Source organism: Sus scrofa, chromosome X (genome assembly GCF_000003025.6).
Source record: "Sus scrofa isolate TJ Tabasco breed Duroc chromosome X, Sscrofa11.1, whole genome shotgun sequence".
Classification (NCBI taxonomy): Eukaryota; Metazoa; Chordata; class Mammalia; order Artiodactyla; family Suidae; genus Sus; species Sus scrofa.
Genome location: NC_010461.5, coordinates 64,759,720 through 64,781,155, shown reverse-complemented (window position 1 = coordinate 64,781,155; position 21,436 = coordinate 64,759,720). Strand labels below are relative to the sequence as shown.

Below are 21,436 nucleotides of genomic sequence, written 5' to 3'. Positions count from 1 at the left end.
CTTTTTGTTTTCTTTTGGGTTTCCTTTGCTGTACAAAACTTGTCAGTTTGATTAGGTCCCATAGGTTTATTTTTGCTTTTATTTCTGTTGCCTTGGGAGACTGACCTGAGAAAACATTTGTAAGGTTGATGTCAGAGAATGTCTTGCCTATGTTCTCTTCTAGGAGTTTGATGGTGTCTTGTCTTATATTTAAGTATTTTAGCCATTTTGAGTTTATTTTGGGGCATGGTGTGAGGGTGTGTTCTATTTTCATTGATTTGCATGCAGCTGTCCAGGCTTCCCAGGAATACTTGCTGAAAAGACTGTCTTTTTCCCATTTTTATATTCTTGACTCCTGTCAAAGATTAATTGACCATGGGTGTCTGGGTTTATTTCTGGGTTCTCCATTCTATTCCATTTGTCTTTCTGTCTGTTTTGGTACCAGTACCACACTGTCGTGATAACTGTGGCTTTGTAATATTGCCTTAAGTCTGGAAAAGTTCTGCCACCTGCTTGATTTTTGTTCCTCAGAATTGTTTTGGAAATACTGGGTCTTTTGTGGTTCCAAATGTCCACTGACAGATGATTGGATTAGGAAGATGTGGTATATATACAGAAAGAAATACTACTCAGCCATAAAAAGAACAAACTAATGCCATTTGGAAAAATATGGATGGAACTAGAGACTCTTATACTGAGTGAAGTAAGTCAGAAAGAGAAGGATAAATACCATATGATAGCACTTATATCTGCAATCTAATATATATCACAAATGAACCTTTCCACAGAAAAGAAAATTATGGACATGGAGAATAGACTTATGGTTGCCAAGGGGGAGGGGGAGGAAGTGGGATGGATTGGGAGCTTGGGGTTAATAGATGCAGACTATTCCATTTGGAATGGATTAGCAATGAGATCCTGCTGTGTAGCCCTGAGAACTATGTCTAGTCACTTATGATGGAGCATGATAGTGTGAAAACAAAGAATGGATACATGTATGTGTAACTGGGTCACCATGCTATACTGTAGAAAGTAGACAGAAAACTGTAAACCATCTACAATGGAAAAAATAAAAATTATTATATAAAAAAATGACCCTATATAAGGACATTTGGGAATAAAAAAATGAACTTCAAAATCATAGAATTTGGGGAGGAAAGTAAGAAAATCTAGACTATTTTTATTAGAATGTGTTTGAGGCTATGTAACTATCATGCTAAAGCAAGCAGATATATGAAGGGGTTAACATACTTGAAAAACAGAGCAACCACAAGTCAAAACAAAAGATTACAATCACAAAAACTAAAAAGAAAAGGATACAAGCATAAAATAAAAGGAAATCATCCAACCAAATAAAGAATGAAGAAAGGAGAAACATAAAATCAACTAAAAACCAAAGTTTAAAATGGCAATAAATACATATGTATCAATAATCACCTTAAATGTCAATGGAATGAATGCTCCAATCAAAAGAAACAGAGTGGCAGATTAGATCAAAAAGCAAGAGCCTACAATCTGCTGTGTACAAGAGACTCACCTTAGGGCATGGGACACATACAGATTGAAAGTGTGGTGATGGCAAAAGATAGTTCATGCCAATGGACAAGACAAGAAAGCAGGAGTTGCAATACTCATATCAGACAAAATAGACTTTAAAATGAAGTCTATAAAGAAAGACAAAGAAGGACACAATTTAATGATAAAATGATCCAATCAAGAAGAGGAGAATTGTTAATATATATGCCCTCTAATAGAGGAGCAACCAAATACATACAACAAATACTCACAGACATAAAAGGAGAAACTGATGGGAAAACAATAAGTGCAGGAGAATTTAAAAGCCCCAGTAACATCAATGGATAAAGCCTCTAGACAGAAAATCAACAAGGCAACAGTGATCCTAAATTTCACAATAGAATATGTAGAATTCATTGTCATTTTCAGGCCATTACATCCAAAAAAAAATCAGAATATACATTCTTCTCAAGTGCATATGGAACATTCTCAATGATTGACCACATAACTAGGCACAAAACTAACCTCAGCAAATTTGAGAACATAAAAACTATTGCAGGTATCTTCTCTGACCACAATGGCATGAAACTAGAAATCAACCACAGGAAAAGAAATGAGAAAAAACTTACTACATAGAGACTAAACAACATGCTACTAAAAACCAATGTGTCAATGAGGAAATCAAAAAGGAAATTTAAAAATACCTCAAGATAAATGATAAAAAAGACAAAATCATCCAAAATCTATGGCATGCTGCAAAAGAAGTGCTTAGAAGGAATTTCATAGCAGTACAGGCATTCCCCCCAAAAAAGAAGAATATCAAATCCACAACTGAAACCACCACCTAAATGAATTGGAAAAGAACAAACAAAACATAAAGTTAGCAGAAGGAAGAAAATCATAAAGAACAGAGAGAAAATCAATAAAATAGAAATTCAAAAACAAGAGAAAAAAATCAATAAACCAAGAACTGGTTCTTTAAAAGGTAAACAAAATTGACAAACCTCTGGTCAGACTCATGAATAAGAGGAGAGGAAAAACCAAATAAACAATTTCTTGGTTTTAAGAAATAAAAAAGGAAAAATCACAACTATTACGGCAGTAATACAAAAAACCATAAGAGAATACTATGAACAATTTTATTGCAATAAATTTGACAACCTTGAAGAAATGGATAACTTTCTAGAGTTTTACAGCCTGCCAAAACTGAATCAAGAAGAAATAGATCAACTAAGCAAACCCATCACTAGAAATGAAATTGAATAGGTAATTAAAACACCCCCTACAAAAAAAAAGTCCAAGACCAGATGGCCTCACAGGTGATACAAAGAAGAGCTTATACCCACTCTCCTTAAACTTTTCCAAAAGGTTGAAGAAAAAGGAACACTCCCAAAGACATTCTATGAAGCCACCATCACCCTAATACCAAAACCAAAGATACTAACAAAAAAAATTATGGGCCAATATCTTTGATGAATATAGATGCAAAAATTCTCAACAAAATTTTAGCCAACCAAATCCAACAACAAAATCCAAGATCATACAACACAACCAAGTGGGATTCATCTCAGTTTCACAAGGATGGTTCAACATACACAAATCAATCAATGTCATATGCCACATTAAAAAAGAAAAGTAAAAAAATCACATAGTCATCTCCATAGATGCCAAAAAAGCATTTAACAAAGTCCAACATCCATTTATAATAAAAACTCTTACCACAGTGGGTATAACATAATAAAACCCATTTATGACAAACCCACAGCAAATATAATATTCGATGGAGAAAATTACCCTCTAAAATCTGGAACAAGACAAGGATGCCCACTCTCACCACTGTTATTCAACATAGTATTAGAAATTCTAGCCATAGCAATAAGACAAACAAAAGAAATAAAAGTATCCAAATTAGAAGAGTAGAGGTAAAATTGTCACTGTGTGCAGATGACATGATACTATATATAGAAAACCCGAAGGACTCAACCCAAAAATGACTCAAATTGATCAATGAATTCAGCAAAGTATCAGGATACAAGATGACAATCAGTCACATTTCTGTATACTAATAACGAAATATTAGAAAAGGAATAAAATGTACATACTTTTTAAAATCACACCCCAAAAATTCAATACCTAGGAATAAACCTGACCAAGAAGGTGAAAGACCTACATGCTGAGTACTATAAAACATTAATCAAAGAAATTAAAGATGAAGTGAAGAAATGGAAAGATCTTCCATGCTCCTGATTGGAAAAATTACTATTGTAAAAATGGCCATACTCCCCAAGGCAATCTACAGATTCAATGCACCCTATCTAATTACCCTTGATGTTTTTCACAGAACTAGAACAAACAATCTAAAAATATATATGGAACCACAAAAAAAAAAAAAACAGAATTGCCAAGCAATCCTGAGGAACAAAAACCAAGCAGGAGGCATCTCTCTCCCAGACTTTAGGCAATATTACAAAGCCGCAGTCATCAAGACAGTGTGGTACTGGTACCAGAACAGACAGAAAGACAAATGGAACAGAATAGAGAACCCAGAAATAAGCCCAGACACCTATGATCAATTATTCTTTGACAAAGGAGGCAAGAACATAAAATGAGAAAAAGACAGCCTTTTCAGTAAATGATGCTGGGAAAACTGGCAAGACACAGTCAAACTCCTAGAAGAGAACATAGGCAAAATATTCTGACATCAACCTTAAAAATATTTTCTTAGGTCAGACTTCCATGGAAACATAAATAAAAGCAAAAATAAACCAATGGGACCTAATCAAACTGACAAGCTTTTGCACAGCAAAGGAAACCATAAACAAAAAACCAAAAGATAGGATTTCCCTTGTGGCTCACAACATAACTACTCGGCATTGCTTCTACAGTGGCTGTGGCTCGACCCCTGGCTTGGGAACCTCCACATGCCACAGGGGAAAAAAAAGACAACCTAGGAAATGGGAGAAAATAGTTTCAAATGATTCAACAGACAAGGGCTTAATCTCTAAAACATACAAACAACTCATACAACTCAACACCAAAAAAGCCAGCAACCCAATTGAAAAATGGGCAAAAGACCTGAATAGACATTTCTTCAAAGAAGATACAGATGGTCAACAAATACATGAAAAAATATTTACCTTCTAAGAACTCACAGTCTGATAACTCATGAGATAGGTAAATGCAACGTAGAGAGAGATCTAAACCAAGCTAGGTGAGTTAAGGCACTTCAGGGATCTGAAGAAATGAGTTCTAAACTAAATGCTGAAGGATGTATGATCTGCTAGGAAATTATAAGAATAAGGGAAACTTTTATGTAGAAGGAAAAATCATGAAGCAACATGGTAATTGCAACTTTTGGGAGCAAGTGGAGGAACAGACACTAAGGAAGTAACTAGGGAAAAGCACATAGACTTGCAGGTTTCATGCTAGATTTTGATTTTTAGGAGTTCCTGCTGTGGTGCAGTGGGTTAGGTATCAAACTGCAGCCACTGGAGTCACTGAAGAGGTGTGGGTTTCATCCCTGGCCCAGGAACATTGGGTTAAAGGATCCAGTGTTGCTGGAGCTGAGGCTTATGTTGCAGCTGTGGCTTGGATACAATCCCTGGTGTGGGAACTTCCATATGCTGCAAGTGTGGCCATAACAAAATCAGAAGGTTTTGATTTTTAGCTTTTTCTAAGATGTTTTCTCTTTTGATAAAAATGTGGAAAATCATAATTTGCAGATTTTATGAAAAGATTAAATAAGTACAGATTTGCCTAAAAGCATCTTTGTGAGGCACTTAATAAATTACATCTTTTCTTATTAATCCGGCTAAGTAGAAACCACAGAAGTATTTAGCAGATTTGTGTAAAAGGTGGACAAATCTAACATGTCAACTGGATTTAAAAGTGGGCAAGACTGGAAACAGTTGCAGCAATCCAAGAACGAAATGAGAGTGATTAAAGGCAGAGATATTTAGTACAGAGGACTACTAGAATCTGGATCAGCTGGATATAGAGATGAATAAGGCAAAGGAGATGGGCTATAGCCAATTAAGAAGTTTAGTTTAGAAATATACGAGATTTTCATTTTCTTTTAATATTCCTTTGTGGTAGCAGTGGCAGAAAAATCTACTTTTTTTAAACAATTGTTTTGTCTTTCTGGTGTGGGATTATGAAATATTTCCTTATTACTCTGTGAGCCATTCCCTTGGCTCCAAGCTAAATTAATGCAATATTTCTTACAAGAGGAAAACTTTGACAACTGAAAAAGGGTATGGTGTACAAAATTAGAATTAACCTATTCCATAGGATGGTTGTGATAATTATTTTGAAATAATTTGTAAAGCCAAGGCTATATTAATTGTAGCTGAAAGTATCAACTATGTAGAAATCTTGGTGATGTTTCCAGTCTACTTTGGTAATTTGTATCTCGGTTTAAAATCACTCTAAAGAATGGGTCAGACACTTCACTCTTGATTTTCATTACCCATTTTTGGCAATCCCCCAAAAAATCATTTAAATGTTATCTTTCTCTTCAACTACTGGAAAATATTAAAACTAGGGAGTAAAGGCTGGAATAACGAACTACGAAAGTATTGAAGATAAAGCAAACAATAAAGTGCAAAGTCATCTTTTACACCAGGGGAGAGGAAGTACTAAGAGAGTCAGGGACTATTGCACCCACTCTCACACAAACGAAAAGGTCAACTCCCAGAAGGAAAGAGTGCCCTGAAAAGCACATCCTCAAAAAGGGGGAGGGACTATAGACGGAAAGGAGACACCTCCCTGGGCTAAGAGCAAAGGTCAAAAAGGTTTCTATGGTGGTCCAGTCCCTTGCAGGTAAGCATCAACGCATTTGTTCTGTTCCTACAAATGTAAGCAACCCAAGTTTTAATTTATCTGTTTTCTTCACTTATCAATTTTTATTTTGGCCATTTCCCCCCTCAGGTGGCTCTGCCCTTCATTGTGGTCTCATCTGCCAAGCACGAAAACTCACACTCACAACTATTCCAAGCAGGGAGATGGGAGAAGTGTCAACAGGAATTCAGTGTCCTTTGGCTCTTCTCAACACTCAGGAGGACAGAAAAGAACCAGTTCATCCTCCTTGAGAATTCATCCCCTCCCCCCAGGCGGATGTGGGCTACAGCAATCCTCCTTACCAGGAGCACACATTTCCCAGCATAGGCGTTCGCTTGCGCCACAAGGGTATTTGTTTTCCAGCCAATCCTGAGCTCAGGGCCACTGGCCCTTAGCAACAGCCCTGGAGAAGGGCCAGGGATTGGGACACAGCATTTAACGTTACTGAGCCGGAAGCCTCGGTGAAGTGGCTGACTCCTGGTTACTTCTGCAAAGTAGCCTCAGAGTGGAAACAATGAGCTCCATTAAAGTCTATTATACCAGCGTATCAGGGTCTAGGGAGGTGAGTGGAAAGAAAAGGGTCTCAGTGGGCAAAAAAGGAGAAGATGAAGACATTCCAGTTGGGGAATTCAGGATTGTGCTGAGACATTTCCTTGCCCTTTCTGCCTGACATTCTTCAGCTTCCTTCTCTGTAGGTTTTCTGGGTGGGAGGTGCAGAGAACAGAGAACGTGGTTAATGCCATCATCCAGGTTGTGCACTAAGAACTGGGTGATCTAGGAGGGTTCTGTATCCTGAGCTCAACCATCTTAAGAGCTTCCGATAATTTTGTGGATGTTTAAAATGGAAGAGATAAAAAACATTGTTTAGGATTGGAGAGAAGAAATGCCAGTGAGTGAATGCCCAAAATCCCCAGAGAAGTCCAGGCAACCCCCAAAAGACAAACTGATTAATTTCTAAGAAGAAGGTGTATTTGCATATATCAGACATTTCTTTGTTTAATTAGCGTTTAGATGAAAATTTTGACCAAGATGTAAGAAGTATTATAGAACAGTGCTTTTCAATAGCAATATATTGTGAGCCACATGTAATTTTAAATTTTCTAGTAGCCGCTTAATAAAAGAGAAAAGAGACTAATTTTAATATATTTTAACACAAAATAGACTGTTATCATTGCAACATATAATCAGTATAAAAATAGAAACGTATTTTTTTCATATTAAGTCCTCAAAATTCAGTATGTATTTTGCACTTATAGTACATCTCGTTTTGGACTAGCAACACTTCAAGTGCTCAGTAGCCACATGTGGCTAGTGGTTATCACATTAGACAGCACAGTTATAGAAGGACCATTACATCGCTACAATCCTCATTGCGCAAAGTTTTTGGAAAAGCCTGAAACCTGGAAGGATTTGGAATTGATTATAAATGGTTGACAAACATTCATCATACTCCTGCTGTGTGTCAGATATCATGATAGGTATCCAACATGATAGAGATCAAAGAATGAGATTTGATCCCAGCCTAGAAAAGATTCATGGCTTTTCATAAAGCCTCATCAGATAGATTAAGGATTTCACTTGGGTACTAAGACACAACAAAAAGAAATAGTTTAAAAAAGAAAATTATGGGCACTTTGACTAATTTTTTTTAAACACTGTGAATTATGTTAATGGATATGGTACTGAGTCTGTAAGAGGGAATGATTTAAAATCAGTAAGGACTACAGTGGATGAAGTAGAGGGTTCACCCAAGTGCTGGTGTGTGTTGCACTAAACTGTAACATAAAAATAATATGGAAGGCTGGGATCCCTGAGACCCACTGGGACTGACTCCAAGAGATTCTCACTCTGGTTTTGGGGTAGGGTAAATCTGATGCTGCCACTATTATGAACCATACTCAGAATAGCATTGGTATAAGCAACCGTTCCTCTCTTAATGGATTTCTCTGAAAAGGTTTTGAAAAACCACTGTAAAAATGTGACTTAAGCCTTGTGCACCATGCTTTTGCAATTTTAAAAAATAAATGAGCCTCAGAAAGTGGAAATGTTGCATTTTGGAATTTCAGAAATTTCTCAACCATTAGAAATAAGCAGGATTTTCTAAGCATGGCTGGATTACATTTTCAAGTCAACAAACAAAAAGCTTTACTGGTATGTACTTTCACAGAAATCCCAGTTGAAGAAACGGGTTTGTATTTGCCCAAATGCTTTCACATAACTTTACTAATTTGAACATCATAGGTTTTATGTGACAAAAAAGCCCAAGACTGTCATGTGAAGACATAGAAACCTCAAACTTTAATATATATATTCTAGTTATTAACAAAAATTGTAGAAATAAAATATTTTAAAAAGATAACCAACTATTATAATTTTACTTTAGCAGTAATCTGTGTTTTAGGGGAAAGACAATGGGGAGAATACAGTATTAGTAACAGATCACATGAATCAAACTATTCATATTAGAGGATATAGCAAGAACTGGCCACTTATATCCACTCACATATTTATAAATCTTAATCTCCTGATGTATTTATTTTATTTTTTAACCCATGGATCTCATGTCTATACTTAGGCATAAACTTTGTGATTATGATTTTATTTTTTATTAAAGTATAGATGATTTACAGTATTATATTAATTGCAAGTGTACAGCATAGTGATTTGGTATTTTTATAGATTATACTCTATTAAATATTATTGCAAGACAATGGCTATAATTTCCAAGTTCTTGTTGCTTAACTATTTCATACAGAGTGGTATGTATCTCTTAATCCCATACCCCTGATTCGCCCTTCCCCCTTGCCTCTCCTCTGTGGTAACCACTACTTTGTTTTCTATATCCATGTTTCTGTTTTGCATAAATATTTATTTGTATTATTTTTTAGAGTCCACATAAGATTGATATCATATAGTATTTGTCTTTCTCTGACTGATTTCACTAAACATAACATTCTCTATGTCCATTTGTGTTGCTGAAAAATGGCAGAATTTTATTCTTTTTATGGCTGGGTAATATTCCAGTGTGTGTGTGTGTGTGTGTGTGTGTGTGTGTGTGTGTGTGTGTGTGTGTACCTACATACATATAGCACATCTTTCTTCATTCATCTGATGATGGACACGCTATGAACATTGAGATAAATGTTTCTTTTTCAATTAGTGTTATTTTTTTTCTGGATATATACCTAGGTGTGGAAGTACTAGTGAAAAAGAGTTCCCTTTTCTCCATATCCTCTCTAATATTGGTTATTTGTAGATTTTTTATGACAGCCATTCTGACAGGTGTGAGATATCTTGTTTTTTTGATTTGCATTTCTCTAGCAATTAGCAATGTTGTGTATCTTTTCATATGCCTGTTAGCGATTTTATTTCTTCTTATGAAAAAGTTTATTCAAGTCTTCTATTTTTGAAGGAATTGTTTGTATTTCTGATATTGAGTGTTACGACTTGTTTATATATTTTGAATGTTAACCTCTTGACAGTCATCTCATTTGCAAATATTTTCTCACATTCTGTAGGTTGTCCTTTAATTTTGCTGATGATTTCATTTTACACGCAAAATATTTAAGTTTAATTGGGTCCCATTTGTTTATTTTTGCTTTTATTTCTTTTGCTTTAGGAGACAGATAAAAAAATATTGCTATGATTTATGTCAAAAAGTGTTCCACCTATGTTCTTTTCTAGGAGTTACATGGTTTCAGGTCTTGCATTTAGATCTTTAATATATTTTGAGTTTATTTTTGTAAGTGATGTGAGGTAATGTTCTAATCACATTGTTTTACATGTAGTTGTCCCATTTTCCTATCATTACCTCTTCAAGAAACTGTCTTTTATCCATTGCATATTTTAGCCTCCTTTATCATAGGTTAAATGACCATAGGTGGTTTATTTTTGAGCTCTCTATTATCTTCCGTTGATATAGGTTTTTGGTTTTGTGCCAGTACCATACTGATGTGATTACTGTAGCTTGTAATATAATCTTAAGTACAGAAGGGTGATATATCTAGCTTTGTTCTTTTTCTTAATATTGCTTTGTCTATCCTGGGTCTTTTGTGGTTCCATATGAATTTTTGCTCTGTGAAAAATGTCATTGGTATTTTGATAGGGATTGCATTAAATCTTTAGATTGTTTTGGGAAGTATGTCAATTTTAGCAATATTAATTCTTCCAATCCAAGATCACAGTATATCTTTCCATTGCTTTGTATCTCCTTCAGTGTCTTTCATCAATTTTTTTCTAGTTTTCAGAGTCTAAGTTTTTCATCTCCTTGGTTAAATTTATTCCTTGGTATTTTATTCTTTTTGATGTAATTTTAAATGGATTTAAAAATTTGTTTCATTCTGATAGTTTGTTATTAGAGTATATAAAATGCAACAGATTTCTGTCTATTAATCTTTTTTTTTTGTCATTTTTCCATTTCTTGGGCTGCTCCTGCGGCATATGGAGGTTCCCAGGCTAGGGGTCTAATTGGAACTGTAGCTGCCAGCCTACACCAGAGCCACAGCAACGCAGGATCTGAGCCGCGTCTGCAACCTACACCACAGCTCACGGCAATGCCAGATCATCACCCCACTGAGCAAGGGCAGGGATCAAACCCACAACCTCATGGTTCCTAGTCGGATTCGTTAACCACTGTGCCACGACGGGAACTCCTGTCTATTAATCTTGTATCCTGTAGCTTTGCTGAATTCACTTATTAGTTCTAAATATTTTGGAGCAGACTTTAGGGTTTTCTATATAAAGTATCATGTCACCTGTAAATAGTGACAATTTTACCTCTTACCTTACAATTCAAATGTCTTTTATTTCTTTGTATGATTGCTGAGGCTAGGATGTCACACTATGTTATAGAAGTGTCCAGAGTGATCATCCTGTCTTGTTCATGAATTTAGAGGAAAGACTTTCAGCTTTTAATCCTTGAGTATAATGTTGGCTGTGGGCTTATCATAAATGGCCTTTAATATGTTGAGATATGGTCCCTCTATACCAACTTTCATGAGAATTTTTGTCATGAAAAGATGTTGAATTTTGTCAAATCCTTCTCCTGCATCTATTGAGATGATTACATGATTTTTATCCTTCCATTTTTTAGTGTGGTATGTATCATATTCATTGATTTGTGAACACTGTGATGTTGGAATGAATCCAACTTGATCATGTTATACGACCATTTTTATATATTGTTGGATTTAGTTTGCTAATATTTTGTTGGAGATTTTGACATCAATATTCATCAAAGATATTGGCCTGTAATTTTCTTTTTCTATAATATTTTTGTCTTATTTTACCATCAGGGTAATGGTGGCCTCATACAATGAATTTGGGAGTGTTGAGTCCTCTTCAACTTTTTTGGTATAGTTTGAGAAGAATAGGTATTAATTCTTCCTTATATGTTTAGTAGAATTCCTCTGAGAAGCCATCTAGCCTTGAACATTTGTTGATGGGAAGTTTTTTTTAAATTACAAGTTCAGTTTCATTAATAGTGATAGGTCTGTTCAAATTGTCTATCTCTTTTGACTCAGTCTTATCAGGTTGCATGTTCCCAGAAATTTGCCCATTTCTTCTAAGTTGACATAAAATTGTAGTATTCTTTTATGATTTTTTATCTCTGTGATATCAATTGTCTATTTCTCTTCTGTCATTAATTTTATTTATTTAGTTCCCTCTTTTCTTCTTAATGTGCCTCACTAAAAGTATATCGATTTTATTTATATTATTAAAAATAAGCAGTCCGTTTCATTGATCTATCTTTTCTATTGTCTTTTTATATAGATTTTATTTATTTCTTCTATTCTTATTATTACTTCCTTTCTTCTGCTGATTTTGGGCTTTGTTTTTCCTATTATTCTAATTTCTTAGGTAGTAAATTAGGTTGTTTATTTGATATTTATTCTTGTTTCTTGAGGAAAGTCTGTATATCTATAAACTTCCCTCTTAGAACTACTTTTACTGCAATCCATAAATTTTGGAGTGTTGTTTTCATTTTCATTTGTCTTGAGATATTTTCTAATTTCCTGTTTGATTTCATCATTGACCCATTGTTTTTATAGTAGTATGTGCTTAGACTGCAGATGTTTTTTCTTTTCCCATTTTTCTTTTTGTAGTTGATTTCTTGCTTTATACAATTGTGATAAAAAATGCTTGATATAGTTTCTATCCTGTTAGAATCGTTTAGACTTGTTTTGTAGTCTAGCACATGATCTGTCCTAGAGAATGTTCCATATGCACTTGAAAAAAAAATTGCATTCTACTGTTTTAGGATATAACATCCTGTAGATACCTATTGCATCATTGAAAACTACTGTTGCCTTATTGATTTTCTGACTGGATGATATGTCCCATTGGTGTAAATGAGGTATTTAAGTCCCCTAGTATTACTCTATTACTGTCTATTTCTCCCTTTATATCTGTTAGTATTTGATTTATATTTAATTGCTCTTATATTGGGTGCATAGGTTTAATGAGTGGAATATCTTCTTTTTGTATTGATCTCTTTATCTTTTTATAATGCCCCTCTTTGTCTTTTATTATAGCTTTTGCTTTAAACTTTATTTTGTCTGATATAAGTATTGTTACCTTTGCTCTCTTGTCATTTCTAAATACATATTTTTTATCTTCTCACTTTCAGTCTGTGTTTGTATTTAGTCCTACAGTGAGCCTCTTATAGGCAGAATATTTAAGGGTCTTGCTAGTTTATCCAATCAATACCCTTTTGTCTTTCTATCAGAGCATTTAGTTCATTGACATTTAGAGTAATTATTGATAGGCATCTACATATTGTCATTTTGTTACTTTTTTTCTGGTTGTTTTTGTATTTCTTCTCTGTTCATTTATTTTTCTTTTTGTTTCTTCCCTTGTTGACTCATAATTGTATGTCCTTGTTTTAAACTGGCAGTCATTTAAGTTCAAACACATTCTATAGGATTTATATTTTTACCCCACCATATTTTGTCTTTTTGACATCTTATTTTACATCTTCATGTTTATTCCTTAACTATTTATTATAGTTTTAGCTGTTTTTACAAGTTTTGTCTTTGAATGTATGTACTGACTTATTTAAGTGTATATTTTACTGTATATTTTCCTTTCCTAGTGGGATTTTCCCTTACGTGTATATTCTTACTTCTTTTCATTTAGAGATGACCCTTCATCATGTAGATTTAGTGTTTATGAATTCTTTTAGTCTGTGCTTATTTGGCAAGTTCTTTATCTCTCCTTATATTCTAAATGATAATCTTCCTGGGTAGAGTATCCTAGGTGGCAGGTTTTTCCCTTTCAGCCCTTTGAATATATAATGACACTCCCTTCTGGCCTGCAAAGTTTCTACAGAAAAATCAGCTGATAGCTTTTTGGGGTTCCCTTGTAACTTCTTATTTGTTTTTCTCTTGCTGCATTTAGAATTCTCTTTTTATCTTTTGCCACTCTAATTTGCCTTAGCTCAGGACTCTTTGGCTTCATCTTGTTTGGGACCTTCTGTACTTCCTATACCTGGGATCTGTTTCCTTCTTCAGATTTGGGAAGTTTTCAGCAATAATTTCTTCAAATAGTTTTTTTTTAATATATTTCTCTCTCTTCAGCTTCTGGAACCCCTATACTGTGAATGATGGAGTCCCTAATGTTATCTCAGAGATCTCTTGATTTCTTTTAATTTTTAAAATTCATTTTCCTTTCTGCTACTCTGATTTGGTGATTTCCATCATTCTATCTTCCAGATCACTTTTGCCTTCTTCTATTATTCTGTTATTATTGCCTTCTTACTGTTATAATAGTCTGTTATTCATTCCTTCTAGTTTGTTTATTATTTCAGCTATTGAATTATTTATTTTTGATGCAGACTTTTTATATTTTCTAGTTCCTTCTTTAAATTGTTAGTGTTTAGAGCAATTCTTTTCTTTTTTTAATGATTTTTATTCTTTAATAATAGTTGGTTTACAGTGTTCTATCAATTTCCTACCATACAGCAAAGTGACCCAGTCATTATACACACACACACACACACACACACACATATATATATATATATATTCTTTTTCTCACATTATCCTCCATCACATTCCATCACAAGTGACTAGATATAGTTCCCTGTTCTATACAGCAGGATCTCATTGCTTATCCATTCCAGATGCCATAGTTTACAACTATTAACCCCGTACTCCCACATCCCACTCCTTCCCACTCCCCCTTGGCAACCACAAGTCCATTCTCCAAGTCCATGAATTTCTTTTCTGTGGAAAGGTTAATTTGTGACATACATTAGATCCCAGATATCTGATATTGTATGGCATTTGTCTTTCTCTTTCTGACTTATTTCACTTAGTATGAGAGTCTCTAGTTCCATCCATGTGGCATTATTTTGTTCTTTTTATGGCTGAGTAGTATTCCATTGTGTATATATGCCATGTCGTCTTGATCCATTCATATGTCAATGTACATTTAGGTTGTTTCTATGTCTTGGCTGTTGTGAATAGTGCTGCAATGAACATGTGGGTGCATGTGTCTTTTTCAAGGATAGTTTTGTCTGGATATATTCCCAAGAGTGGAATTGCTAGGTCATAAGGTAGTTCTATATTTAGTTTTCTGAAATACCTTCATACTGTTCTCCATAGTGGTTGTACCAATTTACATTCCCACCAACAGTGTAGGAGGATACCCTTTTCTCCACACTCTCTCCAGCATTTGTTTTTTGTTGATTTGTTAATGATGGCCATTCTGACAGGTGAGAGGTGGTATCTGAATTCTCTCTCTGTTAAATTGTCTCCATTTCATTATTTTTAAGGAGTTTTCTCTTCTTTTCAATTGAGAGTAGTTATTTTGCCTTTTCATTTTACTTAACTTCTCTTCTTCTATTAATTTAGGTGAAACAGTTACATATTGTATCCTTGAAGGGTTTTTCTTATGTGGGAGCATCCCTATGTAGATTGCTTATGTCCAGCACCTTTGGTGGGAGGGATGCCAATCAAGTCTTTTCTCAGAGTATGCTGGCAGCTTTCACTTTGGTGTTTGATGGGCTGTAGATGGAGTTTCTAGAACCAGCACTAAGTGTGAGGTGGAACTTTCTGCTCAGCACCCATCACAGCCCTGTCAGGTACAAGGTCTGATCCCAAGTTGCTGGAGCAGAAACCCTGAAGGTTGGACTTGGGCTGACTCTTTTCCCTTTAAGTGTGTGTTTTTCCTTCTCCCTTCCATGGAAAATTCACCCCAGAGGAAGGGAGTGCTGAAACAAGTGGAGCCTGTGCACATACAGAGATCTGATTTTCTCCCTGTGTAGGTGTCTGTGGCTCTACTCAGATGCAAACATAGTCATGACTTTTCCTCAGTCATAATAATCCCAGATCTAATGATTGTATTGTGGTCTGAGCAGAGCTGGAGTGTTTCTCAGCTTGGACCGAGGCTCACTGGGCTGGGGCACATGCTGATGTGGTCACTGGAACCCAGAAGCCACTAGATCAAATGTCTCTCTGCCCGCCTTGGGGGCAGGACCTCTTTGTATCTTATAGCTGATCACTGTTCCCAACCTCCACTACTCTCCATATGTTGTGGCACTGTTCCACAGGGGAGTCATGTGGTTTATTTTCATGCTTGAATTGGGATGTGAGCTGTGGTCAAATGGTTGCTATAAAAAATTTGGGCTGCTTCTGGGTACTTGAGTAAATACCAATAATGGCCACCATAGGCCTAACCTGGTCTCTGCCCTGGGACTGGGTCACCTCTGAGTCCCAAGGTTGAGTACTTTCCCTGGACCTGGACACCCTAGATATGGTACCACACAGTAGCATGGAAAGGGCATGGCCAGAATGTTTGCTTTGCTTAGTCTAAGGTACACAGTAAGGCAGTTGTGGGAAACCCAGCAGCCATGAAGGCAGACCTCTCTCCACCCTGCCTCAGGGGCAAGCCAGCATGAGTGAGCCCTCCTCACAGTAAAGTCCTGGATTCTCCTGCCTTTCAATCTGTTCCAGTGGTCCTTCAACCAGCTAAGGGTGATTGTCTTCTCCACGTAGGACCCCAGGACCAGGATGTCCAGTATACAGTTTGATGCACACACACCCCAGGGTATGTTTCTACTGGTGCAATCTTCCTTTTCCTCTGAGCCCCATCCCAGGAGCACAGGTCTTGACGGAGCTGTGCACTTGATTATGCACCTTTCTTACAGCCTTGGTTATACAGGAATCTTTCTGCCAGTTTCCAGTTAGTTTTCATTGAGAAATTTTCCACATGTAGATGTATTTTGAATGTGTTCATTGAGGGGATGGGGTGATGAGCTCCACTTCTTCTTATTCCACCCTTTTTGTTTCTACAAGCCTGACTATGGTTTTAGAACATGTATCAAGTTTCCCTCAAACTTAAAAACCTAGTAACACGCTCATTTTCTATGAGTTACCAGAGATATTAGCATAAATTAATGCAGGGATGAGTTCAAAAGCCTGCCTCAACTGTAAGCAGAATGTTCATGTGCAATATCAAAACAATATGATAAGTATTTATAACCCATTAGAGATTTTCAGCCCCTACTGACACATTGCTATAATTTTTGTATATGTATTAAACATAATTTATATATTGCATAGATACTGTATGTTTGTATGTGTACATGTGTGTGTATAAGATAATAACTTTTACCCCCAAAAAATATACCATTAAAAGCTGTTCCTCTTCTAAAGCATAATGTACAGGAAAATAAAAATAAAACAAAACATTGAGATCTGTTGATTAATATCTTTCTCTTTGTATCTTTGTTTATAGGTGAAGCATAGACAGGAAGAAGTTATCAGAATTTTAGATACATACAAAATAAAGTATGAATTAATAGACATATCTGTCAGTTTGAAAGTACTTCAAGAAATGAGGATGAAGGTTTCCACCCCTAAAGCTCTACCACCTCAGATATTCAATGGTCAAGAATATTGTGGAGTAAGAATAAATTTCCATGTTTATTTTATTTTAATTTACTAAAGTAATATGCAATGGGAAAATTTTATATATATGTGTGTGTGTATATATATAGTATATATATATATAGTGTATATAGTGTGTATATATATTATATATATGTGTGTGTGTGTATGTATATATATATATATAGTGTTAGGGTGTGAGGGTCAAGTTTATCTGTTTGTGCAATAACTTAATTATGTTCTTGAGGAAAGGCAATTTGTATTTTATTATGAAAATATCATAAAAAGTAACTTTAACATGCTGCTTGTTTTAAGATACTTATGTGGTATTTTTCATCATACATTATAGTATGAAATGACTGCTATCCTGAGGAAAAATTTTTATCTAACTTAGCTGGCAGCAGTTTTCAAAGGCCCAGGCAAGATAATAAGCAAACTTACCTAGGAACTTGAGTTTAGTGACTTCATAACTGGGAATTATCTGCATTGATGTTATGAGTTAATTTTAATTCTTTTTAGGATTTTGAAATGTTTCACAAAGCAAAGGAGAACAAAGAAATTCTGAAATTCCTGAAGATGGAATGAATGGGAAGCAATGATACAAAAGATGTTTACCAATGCGGATCTGCATATACTTCCATATACATTGGCTACTTTTAATTATACTAGTAGAACTGTTTCATTAAAGATAATTGCTACTTAGACTATGTTGTAATGACTAACATGTAGTTCTTTACTATTTTCATCATGCATTAAAATCATTCCATTACACTGAACATTTTATAAAGCTGTGTAAAAAGAAAAACTTTGTTAAATATATATATCAACATCAAACTTTTTTTAAATCACTTGTAGCTGCCAATCTATAGGTATAAAATAGACTTTTAGTGCAATTTTCAATTTGCTTTCAACATTATTTTTTAAATGTTTCTCAATACATTTAACATAGGACTACATCCTGTATTGGGGCTGTTATAAAACACAAAAGAAAAGGGAAATCACTGGGCTCCATTCCAAATCCTCGCAAGTGGAAATAGGGAGGGAATAATAATTTGTATTTTTGTTTATTTGTTTTGTTTTGTTTATTAATGGTCTCACCTGCATCACGTGGGAATTCCCAGGGCCAGGGTATTGAATCTGAGCCACAACTGACACCCACACTGCAGCTGTGGCAATGCTGGATACTTTAACCCATTACACCAAGCCAGGGATTGAACTTATGTCTCCACAGTGACCTGATCTGCTGCAGTTGGATTCTCAACCCACTGTGTCACAATGTGAAATCTGAATTTGTATTGTTAAAAAAGTCCCCAGGTGGGGTACACTAAACTCTGAGAAGTAATACTAAAGAATAAGAAAAGTTTTAATTCATGTGTCCCTTGACCTCCACCTTCTCTATAAAATTGTAGTCTTCCTCCAAGTTTATTTATCCACCTGTGACTTCTATCTTATTGAATGATACTTTCATTCACTCAAACCCCAACTCAGAATACTGAGAGTCATTCTTAATATTGCCTACTCCTTCACTTTCAATCAGTCACCAAACCTTAGATGAGCTAATCTTGATACCTCAGTTACTTCTCCAGCTCTCCAGCTATTGGTCTTGTTGCTGTCCTCATGACTCTTGCCATGCTATTGCAATAATATCTTATCTACCTGCTTCCAATTTTACTATTCTAGAATATGCTCTTTCATTACAGCTAAATCAGGACTTTTCAACCTTGACTGAACTTTGGAGTCACCTGAGGAACTTTTAAAACCATGAAGATTTAATAATTTTAATGTGTAACTAAAGTTGAAAACAACAGAATTAGAAAGATCTTTCTGAATATAAGTTTAGTTAAGTATATATAGCCTACAGCAAAATATTTCTTACATTGTGCTGTAGGAAACCACATTCCTCAGAATCATATGGGGAACTTAATAAATATGAAGATTCCTGAACTCTTCCCCAGATCCACAAAGTTAAGCAAAGATATTTGGAATTTAAATAGGTGGATTCATATAATGCACTAATTTTTGAGAAGTGTTTATCTATAGGTTAAAATCTAAACCCTGTGCTCATTCTCTGAAAAAAACTTTTGCAGATCATTCTTTTCCTGTCTTTTAGTTACATCCAACTCTCTTCCCCATTAACACTACTTACCTATTTGTAGTTTCCTAAATGTGTCATCTTTGCATTATATTGACTTTTTTGTACACACTTGCAGGCCTACATCATCCTGCCATCTGCTTGACAAATAATCACTGATATTTCAAGTAAAACTCCCCTAAGATGCCTTTTGTGACCTCTTCCTCCCAAATAGAATGAAACATCATTCTTCTTTATGACCCAGATGGTATCTAGTAGCTATTTTTATTGCAGCACTAGTAGAAGTTTAGAATTATTGCCTCCTTTAAAAGTTATAATTGTCAATACTTCTTCAGTGCTCACTCTGTTCCAGACACTTCTCTAAAGTGCTTTATGTAAATTTATCTCATTTAATCCCTACAACCCTATGAGATAGGTGCTATAATCTTCCACATTCTATGGATGAAGAAAATTAGTTGCCAAGTGGTAATTTACACAAGGCTGCACAGATAATTAGAGATAAACTTATATTTTGGATCCATTACATAGGCAAAGTAAAAGGCCCTTCCTTAGTAGATAGAGTGAAAGACGATCTGAAAGGAGAGAAAGCAGCAAAAAAATGAGTCAGTGTTGTGGGTCCCTATAAAAGAAATCCCACAGATTGGCCCTTCTTATGGTCAAAACCCCCAGAGAGATGGGAAATAGAGTTCCTTAAAATCTCAGCTAGTTTCAGGGGAACCTCTTATTTCTAAGGTCTAGCCAGAGAAGTCACACAGCCTCTCATTGCACAACAACTGTTAAGTTGCAATTCATATGTGAGGGCCCAGGATATTGGGACCGAAGGCAGCCTTGTAATGCCTTACATCTCCATTACAGTGAGTAAAAAGAGAATCCCAAGCTTGCCCATGACCCTCATGAAAATAAATGAAGACCAACCAAATAAGAACAATTAAAAGCTATCCACTCAGAGATTGCTACAGAAAGTAGATCAGTCACCACCATTTTCATTTTTCAGAAACTCAAAGATTGGCAATGGAGTGGGAAAGCTTTATAGTGGAAAAAAAAAAAAGGAAGGCTTCAGTTATGCCCTAATTGGAAGCTGTTAGGTGAACATATTTGGTTTTCTCCACCTAGTCCTAATTTGTAAGCAGAGCTAAAAATTAGGGAAGCTGGCAGTTGTTGATCATGTTTTGGTCATTTTGGACTGATTGCTACAGAGGATGTTTGACTTCCTGTATGGTTTACTGAAGAGGTTGTGGCTTGGCTTCCTGGGTTAGCTGTTACAAGTTATGAGTCTGAGTTCCATTTTTATATAAGGCTGGACTTTGTCTATGTACTTGGTTTCACACTCCAGTCTAAGAGAAGATAAAAGGTGACTAGGTATGAGTCAGCAGATATAGAAAGCTTCAAAAAGATACATATACTCCAATGTTCATTGCAGCATTATATACAATAGCCAAGACATGGAAACAACCTAAATGTCCATCAACAGATGAATGGATTAAGAAAATGTGGTACCTATATACAATGGAATATGGATCTAGAAACTCTCATACTAGGTGAAGTAAGCCAGACAGAAAAAGACAAATACCATATGATATCACTTATTTGTGGACTATAAAATATGGAACAGATAATCCTATCTAAAAATAACAAACAAATAAAAAAAAAACAGAATCAGATCATGGCCAAAAAGAGCAGACTTTGGGTTTCTGGGTGGGAAAGGGGAGGGAGTGGGAGGGATGGGCATTTAGGGTTTTTTTATGCAAACTGTTATATTTGTAATGGATGGGCAATGGAATCCTAATGTACAGCACAGGGAAATGTGTGTGATTTGGTCACATTTTTATACAACAGAATTTGATGAAACATTGTAAGGAAATAATAATAATAATAATAAGTATGGTACTATAATATAAAAATAAATCCATAGATTATAGTCAACTGAATTAAGACAAAGGATACAGATTATCAATGGAGAAAAGACAGTGTCTTCAATAAGCAGTAATGGAAAAACTGGACAACTACATGTAAAACAATGAAATTAGAACATTCCCTAACATGATGCACAGAAATAAAATCAAAATGGATTAAAGACCTAAATGTTAGATCAGGAACTATAAAACTCTTTGAAGAAAAC

The 21,436-nt window shown here is 35.2% G+C and overlaps 1 long non-coding RNA gene across 2 annotated transcripts; it reads left to right on the top strand.

Annotated features, from left to right (window-relative positions):
* LOC100620814 lies at positions 4,525–20,816 on the top strand. 2 transcript variants are annotated; one of them, XR_002340859.1, is made up of 3 exons: positions 4,525–6,895; positions 17,074–17,241; positions 17,745–20,816. It is a non-coding gene; the product is annotated as an uncharacterized LOC100620814 (long non-coding RNA). The 2 variants fall into 2 exon arrangements; XR_002340860.1 differs by having other exon boundaries at positions 4,525–8,484.